Raw genomic sequence first — 9,190 nt, 5'->3', positions numbered from 1 at the left:
TAAATGTGGGTTAGATCCTCAATGGTCATCACTCACACACTGTCTTGGTGTTAAAAGTAACCTCCTTCTGTCACCGTGGTTACGGGTTGTGATCTACAGCAGTAGACCTACAGCTATACTGTAGATAAAGTCACACATCAGTTCACCTGATGAAGGCCATGTCTGGCCCAAACGTTGTACCATGCACTGTGTGTTAAGTAAAACTAAAGAAAACTGTTTTAGACGCAACACAACGCAACGCTTAAAAAAACTGTTATGATTTAGAAGACATAATTTGTAGAATCCCCAGAAGCAAAGATTTGAAATATATATATTCAAATTATTTTCATTTTTATTATTTTTCCAAAAATAGCAGATCTACAAATGAGCTTGTAGATCTGCTATTTTTGAATAGCAGATATAAAATAATGGTTATAGCAACAAAACAAAAAAATCTAAAATGTCACAGTATGCGTTCCATGATTGAATAGGTAAACAATGGGTTAATTTATTCAACCCCTCCCTAACCACTCCCCTAATCAATCACTCCAAACATACCCCCCCCCACCCGCCCCCCCCCCCTCCCGTCCACTACTGTATTGTCATCACCAGTCCGCTTGATTGTGTGTCAGAGTGATGACACACTGACAGCTGTAAATATCCTTTATATTACATTACAGCCTGCTGGCTGTTTAATCAGTCAAAGGTCACGGTCACAGTGAAAGGTCAACCCTCACAGGTCATCATTTACAACCAGGACCCTCACAGCCCGGGTCATGTGACACCTCACAGCCCGGGTCATGTGACACAAAGCATTATTATCCTCACTACTCATCTGTACCTATACCTGTCTCACCTTCTGTGTTTACATAACAGCTACCTGTCTGTCTGTCTGTCTGTCTGTCTGTCTGTCTGTCTGTCTGTCTGTCTGTCTGTCTGTCTGTCTGTCTGTCTGTCTGTCTGGGGTTTTCTGAATAATTAGCCTAAAAAGTGCTGTGATTGGCCCGTGGACTTTGATGTCACAGTCCATTAATCACACCCCCTCGCCTCCCCTCCCCTATCCTTCTCCTTTGGGGGGGAGGGGGAGGTTCATATTTGAACTGAGAACCCCCCAAAATAATCATATTTGAACTGAGAACCCCCCAAAATAATCATATTTGAACTGAGAACCCCCCAAAATAATCATATTTGAACTGAGAACCCCCCAAAATAATCATATTTGAACTGAGAACCCCCCAAAATAATCATATTTGAACTGGGGACCCCCCAAAATAATCATATTTGAACTGAGAACCCCCCAAAATAATCATATTTGAACTGGGGACCCCTAACAATCAGCAGTAACTTTATAAATGTGCAGATACCCTGTATACACTTATACTGTCTGTTGGTTTGTTTACTGTTGAGAGAGAGAGAACTATGTTTCACATTAAGATAATCATTCCCCAGTGGGAGAAGCAGATCTATAGATCTATGTCAGTGAGTCTAGTTGAGTATCATGATGCTACTGTATACTGTACACCAGAGGTCTTCAACAGGGGGTCTGGGACCCCTAGGGGGTCCTCAGAGCTACTATAGGGGGTCCGCCAAATATTTGTGTGAGAGGATTTCTTTTTACATTAGCCACTTGAACCGTAGCATCCCTATTCTGAGGGGAACAGTAGTCGAAAATAGCAGATCTACAAGCTCTCAACGCCTCGCGCTGCGAGCCGTTGAGAGCTTGTAGATCTGCTATTTTTGGCAAAGAGGTATAGAGGTGTACAGGGGAAAAAGAGGAAAAAAATGTTTAGTCTGAAACACAATTTTCTACAATATAGAGGGGGTCCCTGCTTCATCTCTCTCTCAGCTAGGGGGTCCTTGGACTGAAAAGGTTGAAGACCTCTGCTGTACACTATGACCCACTTAATATAACACATCATTACACAACAATCAATCAATCAATCAATCAATCAATCTCAGGGGTCCTTGGACTGAAAAACATTAACCCATTGAAACCTGGAACACATCAGTGTCATTTTTTTATTTGAGCTAAAAAGCATTATTTTACACTTTGGCTATTCAAAAAATAGCAGATCTACAAGCTCGTAGCAGATCTGCTATTTTTTTTTTAAATCGTGAAAATGTGTGCAAATCTTTGCTTCTGGGGGTCCCTGGAACAACATGTTTTGAGATGGGGGGGGGGGTCAACCCTGAGACGTCACAGAAAACCTCTGATGCAATCTGTACTGGAGGGGAGGGGGTGCACGGGTGGGGGTGGGGAAATGTGTGTGTGTCCGTGTGTGCGTGTGTGCGTGTGTGTGTGTGTGTGTGTGTGTGTGTGTGTGTGTGTGTGTGTGTGTGTGTGTGTGTGTGTGTGTGTGTGTGTGTGTGTGTGTGTAATGGTGTGCATGTGACAGTGTGGGCATGTATAAGCACTAGTTTTTCAATGCACAGAGCAGTGTGTCACACACACACACACACACACACACACACACACACACACACACACACACACACACACACACACACACACACACGTGAGCACGCACGCACATGCCCTAGATGACTTTGCAGCAGTAGTGGTGTCATTAAAGGAGAACCCCCTCCCCCACCTCTCCTCTCCTCTCCTACGTCACAGTCACACTTCAATTAACAGTGTGCACGCACATACACATACACACAATCTATCTCTCACTCACTCACTCACACACACACACACACACACACACACACACACACACACACACACACACACACACACACACACACACACACACACACACACACACACACACACACACACACACACACACACACATGTCTCTGAAACTCAGTATGTGTTGGCGTGAGCAAATATATTTTTACATTTATGTTATTGTTATACATATTATGTAGATTACTGAGAGAGAGAGAGAGAGTGTGTGTGTGTGTGTGTGTGTGTGTGTGTGTGTGTGTGTGTGTGTGTGTGTGTGTGTGTGTGTGTGTGTGTGTGTGTGTGTGTGTGAGAGAGAGAGAGAGAGAGAGAGAGAGAGAGAGAGAGAGAGAGAGAGAGAGAGAGAGAGAGAGAGAGAGAGAGAGAGAGAGAGAGAGAGAGAGAGAGAGAGAGAGAGAGAGAGAGAGAGAGAGAGAGAGAGAGAGAGAGAGAGAGAGAGAGTGAGAGTGTGTGTGTGTGTGTGTGGGAAAGAGAGAGAGAGTGTGTGTGTGTGTGTGTGTGTGTGTGTGTGTGTGTGTGTGTGTGTGTGTGTGTGTGTGTGTGTGGGAAAGAGAGAGAGAGAGAGAGAGAGACAGTGTGTGTGTGTGTGTGTGTGTGTGTGTGTGTGTGTGTGTGTGTGTGTGTGTGTGTGTGTGTGTGTGTGTGTGTGTGCGCGTGTGTGTGTGTGTGTGTGTGTGTGTGTGTGTGTGTGTGTGTGTGTGTGTGTGTGTGTGTGTGTGTGTGTGTGTGTGTGAGAGAGAGAGAGGGGGAGAGAGAGACAGAGTGTGAATACATGTACAATGATTAAAGCTGTCTGTCTGTCTGTCTGTCTGTCTGTCTGTCTGTCTGTCTGTCTGTCTGTCTGTCAGTTTGTCCATGTTGTGTTTTTCTATTTTTCCTCCGTCTCTCGACTGACTCTCTTGATGCGACTATAATGAAGTGTGTGTGTGTGTGTGTGTGTGTGTGTGTGTGTGTGTGTGTGTGTGTGTGTGTGTGTGTGTGTGTGTAGTAGAGTACACAGTGATGTGTCCAATGCTTTCATTTCCAAATTCCAAACTGCCAGCAGACATCAGATCACCAAACCCACACATCATCTCTGTCCAAATTCCATCTCTGCCCCCCCCCCCCCCCCCCCCTCTGAGAACCTCTGATGTAACCACCAGTGGTAAGAAGTACAGGTACTCAACTAAATACTATATTAAGTATTCAAAAATAATTATATAATAAAATAATAGTTAACCCATTAAGATCTGAGGCGATTCTTAAAAATGTTTCCTAAATCCTAACAGTTTTTTGAAAAAAATAAAAAATAAAATCTTTTCAAGATTTTTCAAAAATAGCAGATCTACAAGCTCATAGCGCGGCACTCGCTGCCGCGCTATGAGCTTGTAGATCTGCTATTTTTGAATAGCCAAAGAAATCTAAAGTGACACAGATGCGTTCCAGGTTAAAGGACCACCCATTTTCAACCTTGTCTTCATATAATTGGTCCTCACTAGTGCTCATTATAATTTGTTACCATTTTGTCTATACTGTGTCTCATAGGAGGGCTGTGGACGGTTCAGAAACCATGCCTACCAGTGACATCATCGGTGGGAAATCCAAGCTAATAGAAACGGCAGGCTTTATACTATTCCTGGAAAGCTAGAGTCATGCTGTTGAAGCCATTGTTCTCACGTTAATTTGAAAAAACAACAAAAATCTTGTTTGAAACGACGAAACCTGCTGCTGCCTGCCAACCATGTCAGGCGTAAAGCATGTGTGTTCTGTCTTCATTAAGATCACAAGAGGTGGAAAAAGTACTTGTACTTACATGTGTCTATAACAGGACACATGTATGTATGAGCCATGTATAGGAGAGGAGAGCAAGAGAGAGGGCCAGGTGTAGTTGATTGGAGGGTCACAGCTTTTTTATGTCTGGTGTTTGTTGCTGCTGCCTCCTATTATGTTACGTGCTATATGCTCTATTATCTATTATTATTATCTATTATTATATTCCACCAAGGTATGGAATAGTTTAACCCAGTGGTTTTCAACATTTTTCGTGTCAAGGACCCCCAAATTGACACATATTAGCCCACGGACCACCTTTTGAAAAGATATGCCAGGGACTCAACCATTTTGATTTCTTGGGGGTCCCAATCTACACTGTATCATCATCATTAGTGTTTATTTAACTCTGAGAGTGTACAAATGGAACCAAATGGACCCTGACGGGTCCATTTGGTTCCATTTGTACACTCTCAGAGTTACAGACCCATAAGGGTCAATTTGGTTCCTAACAAATAATTTGGCTGGGGACCCCCTGGAACCCCCTCAAGGACCACTGGTGGTCCCCAGACCACAGGTTGAAAACCACTGGTCTAACCCCATCCCTCAAAAAATGCAGTTCGCTGGGCTCATTTAAAACAGCCCTAAAAACTCATCTTTCTGGAGGCCATAAGAGGAGGTAGTACCAGTTTCCCGGTAGACAGACGACCCCCCCCCCCTTTTTTTTTTCATGCTTTTTTTTGTACATAGTGGTATTTTTTGTCCGTATTTTTATGTTGATTGTTGAACTGTTTGGTTGCTACTACAGTATATATGTCTATGAAATGAATTCAAGGACCCCAACGGAAACAAGTCTGCAAGGACTTTTTTGGTCGGACCTTTTAGACAAAAGTATTATAAATGTAACTGTGTTGTTTTACATTAATTTGCCTAATACAAATTTCAATCAATCAATAAGTTCTATTCTAATTCTGTTCTATTCTGCTCTATTCTAAGTTATGTGCTATACGCTCAAGTCTATTTATGTTTTGTTTTCAAGCCTGGAAAAACAGATATGGAATAAAGCTTTTTTGAGTTTAACTTTAACTTTTGGACATTCCTCATTTCCCCTTTTTAGTCATGTTTGCTGCACAAAGCCAGTCACTGCAAAAAGATACTCTCAGTCAGTAAAAGTATGGATACTGCAATGTAGAAATATTCTGTTACAAGTAAAAAGTCTGGTATTAAAAATGTACTTGAGTTAAAGTACAAAAGTATTGGCATCAACATCTACTTAAGGTACCAAAACTAAAATGTATAAAAAATATTTTGAAAATAGCAGATCTACAAGCTCACTTGTGTGAGCTTGTAGATCGGCTATTTTCAAATAGCTAAAGTTTAAATAGGTCTGAAGTGGTAAATGTGTGTTTTGTAATAATAATAATCAAAATCTACAAAGTAACTAAAGTTTTCAAATAATTGTAGTGGAGTAAAAGTACAATATTCGTCTCTGAGATGTAGTGAAGTAAAAGTGGAAGTACTGAAAATTAGAAATACTCCAGTAAAATAAAAGAAAATACCTCAAAATTGTACTTAAGTACAGCACAGTAAATATACTTAGTTACTTTACACCACTGCAAATCACATCAACACACCACAACGTTCTCAGCAAGCAACGCTGTCGCTCTGACACAGTAGGGTAGCTGTAGAGCAGACAGACAGGCTATAGGGCAGACAGACAGGCTATAGGGCAGACAGACAGGCTATAGGGCAGACAGACAGTTATAGAGCAGACAGACAGGCTATAGGGCAGACAGACAGTTATAGAGCAGACAGACAGGCTATAGGGCAGACAGACAGTTATAGAGCAGACAGACAGGCTATAGAGCAGACAGACAGGCTATAGGGCAGACAGACAGTTATAGAGCAGACAGACAGGCTATAGGGCAGACAGACAGGCTATAGGGCAGGCAGGCAGTTGCAGAGCAGACAGACAGCTACAGAGCAGACAGACAGCTACAGAGCAGACAGACAGGCTACAGAGCAGACAGACAGCTACAGAGCAGACAGACAGCTACAGAGCAGACAGACAGGCTACAGAGCAGACAGACAGGCTACAGAGCAGACAGACAGCTACAGAGGCAGAGCTGACAGACAGTTATAGAGCAGACAGACAGCTACAGAGCAGACAGACAGCTACAGAGCAGACAGACAGCTACAGAGCAGACAGACAGTTATAGAGAAGACCGACAGGCTATAGAGCAGACAGACAGCTACAGGAGCAGACAGACAGGCTATAGAGCGGTCACGATCTATACAAGAAGTCCACGTGTGCTGCACACTGCACTCCTCTCTCACACACACACACACACACACACACACGCACACACACACACACACACACGCACGCACGCGCACGCACGCACAGGCACGCACACGCACGCGCGCACGCGCACACACACACACACACACACACACACACACACACACACACACACACACACACACACACACACACACACACACACACACACACACGCGCGCGCACGCACACGCACACGCACACGATTACTGTACGTATGAGGACATCCAAAAATCGTAACCGGCATTTTTTCCTCAACCTTCAAGCTCTAAACAGATGTTCTACAGACTCACACACACACACACACACACACACACACACACACACACACACACACACACACACACACACACACACACACACACACACACACACACACGTGTGAGCTTGTAGATCTGATGTTTTCGGTGCAAGACAACTAAGCATAAATATCAGACATATTAAGAAGTAAAAGTATTGGAAATTGGAAATACTCAAGTAGAGAACAAATACTTCAAAATGTTACTTAAGTACAGTACTTAAGTAAATGGACTTAGTTACTTTCCACCACTGGAAGTGGTCCCTCACAATGTCACTTTATAAATATCCGGTCCGAAATGCAAACGGACATTAATGCTATTGGCTGAAACCGCAGCGAGGGCGGGGCTTCACTCTGGTAGAACCAATAGAAACCCTAGAAACATATACCCTACTTTATCATTCATTTTAAAATAAATGGGAGCATAATTTACCAAAACGCATATCATGATGAAAGAAGACTTTAAACTAACGACAGTGTTTATTAACACATCGGGTGCCAAACACAGTCTGAACCGTGTTTTCTGTATTTTCGTTTTTTTTCTCGTTTTTTTCCACACGGGAAGGGCTGGAGCAGCTCTGGAATCACCCATGGTGATTCTGAGAAGGAAGGGCCTTATAGATCACCGTGTCAAGAAACATGGCTCCCATCCGCTTCCGTTCTATTTCCTTCTCTAAAACCCCTATAACGTTGGGGAAAACGACTCATTTTGTATGCACGATCGCTCCGCCATTGTTACTCGCGTGAGAGATGTTATCGTTCCAGGCGTTAACCAGGAGCATCGGGCAAAATGGAGGCATGCTCTTTTTTCACATGGAATGTGCACGTCTTGGAGTAATCTGTTATTATAAAATGCTGGCACCCAATGTTTATTAAGGTAATAAAATCAAGTATAAAGCAATTAGGCTCCATCCGCTTGAATGGAGCCTAATTGCTCCTGACACCAGCCGGGTGAAACAGCGAGACTACAGGCCATTCATATGAACTGTTACACTTCCTATATAGCCTCAATGTACAAGCCAGATGCTAACCCCTTGATCCTCACACACACACACACACACACACATGCACGCACGCACGCACGCACGCACGCACGCACGCACGCACGCACGCACGCACGCACACACACGCACACACACACACACACACACACACACACACACACACACACACACACACGCACACGCATGCACACACACTCACGTACGCACGCACACACACACACGCACACAGACACGTCACGCACGCACGCGCACACGCACACACGCATGCACATACACACACACACACACACCAACACGTGCATGCAGGCACACACACACACACGTGCGCACGCATGTGCACACATGCACGCAGGCAGGCAGGCACACACACATACACTCGCACACACGCACATACACACACGCACACACGCACATACAGTACACACACGCACACGCGCACGCATGCATGCACATGGTACACACACAACAACACGTGCATGCAGACACACACACACACACACACACACACACACACACACACACACACACACACACACACACACACACACACACACACACACACACACACACACACACACACGCACACACACAGTACAGCAGAGGCGTAGCCACCACAGAGCTCTTCTATAGGTCCTGTAGGAAACATCACTGCATGACCATGAAACCCCCCCCCACACACACACACACACACACACACACACACACACACACACACACACACACACACACACACACACACACACACACACACACACTGTCACTGTTTCATATCAAGGACCCCCAAAGTCACACGTGTTTGGCTGCATGGGGACCCCCCCATCGGAAAGGCTTTAGAGCCAGGGGGGGGGGTTCCCCCATATAATATAAATAAATAAATGAAAACAGCCTATCCACAAGCTCACAGGGCGGGACCCCCTAGGAACACCTTCAAGGACCCTACAGGGTCCTCTGACCACACTTTGAGAATCCATCCATCCATCTCCAAAATGAGATTGACTGATTGATTGATTGATTGATTGATAGATAGATAGATAGATAGATAGATAGATAGATAGATAGATAGATAGATAGATAGATAGATAGATAGATAGATAGATAGATAGATAGATAGATAGATAGATAGATAG

Source organism: Gymnoscopelus microlampas (assembly GCF_963454915.1).
Source record: "Gymnoscopelus microlampas genome assembly, chromosome: 19".
Taxonomy (NCBI): Eukaryota; Metazoa; Chordata; class Actinopteri; order Myctophiformes; family Myctophidae; genus Gymnoscopelus; species Gymnoscopelus microlampas.
The sequence above is the reverse complement of the archived record's forward strand: the minus strand, read 5'-3'. Positions refer to the sequence as shown.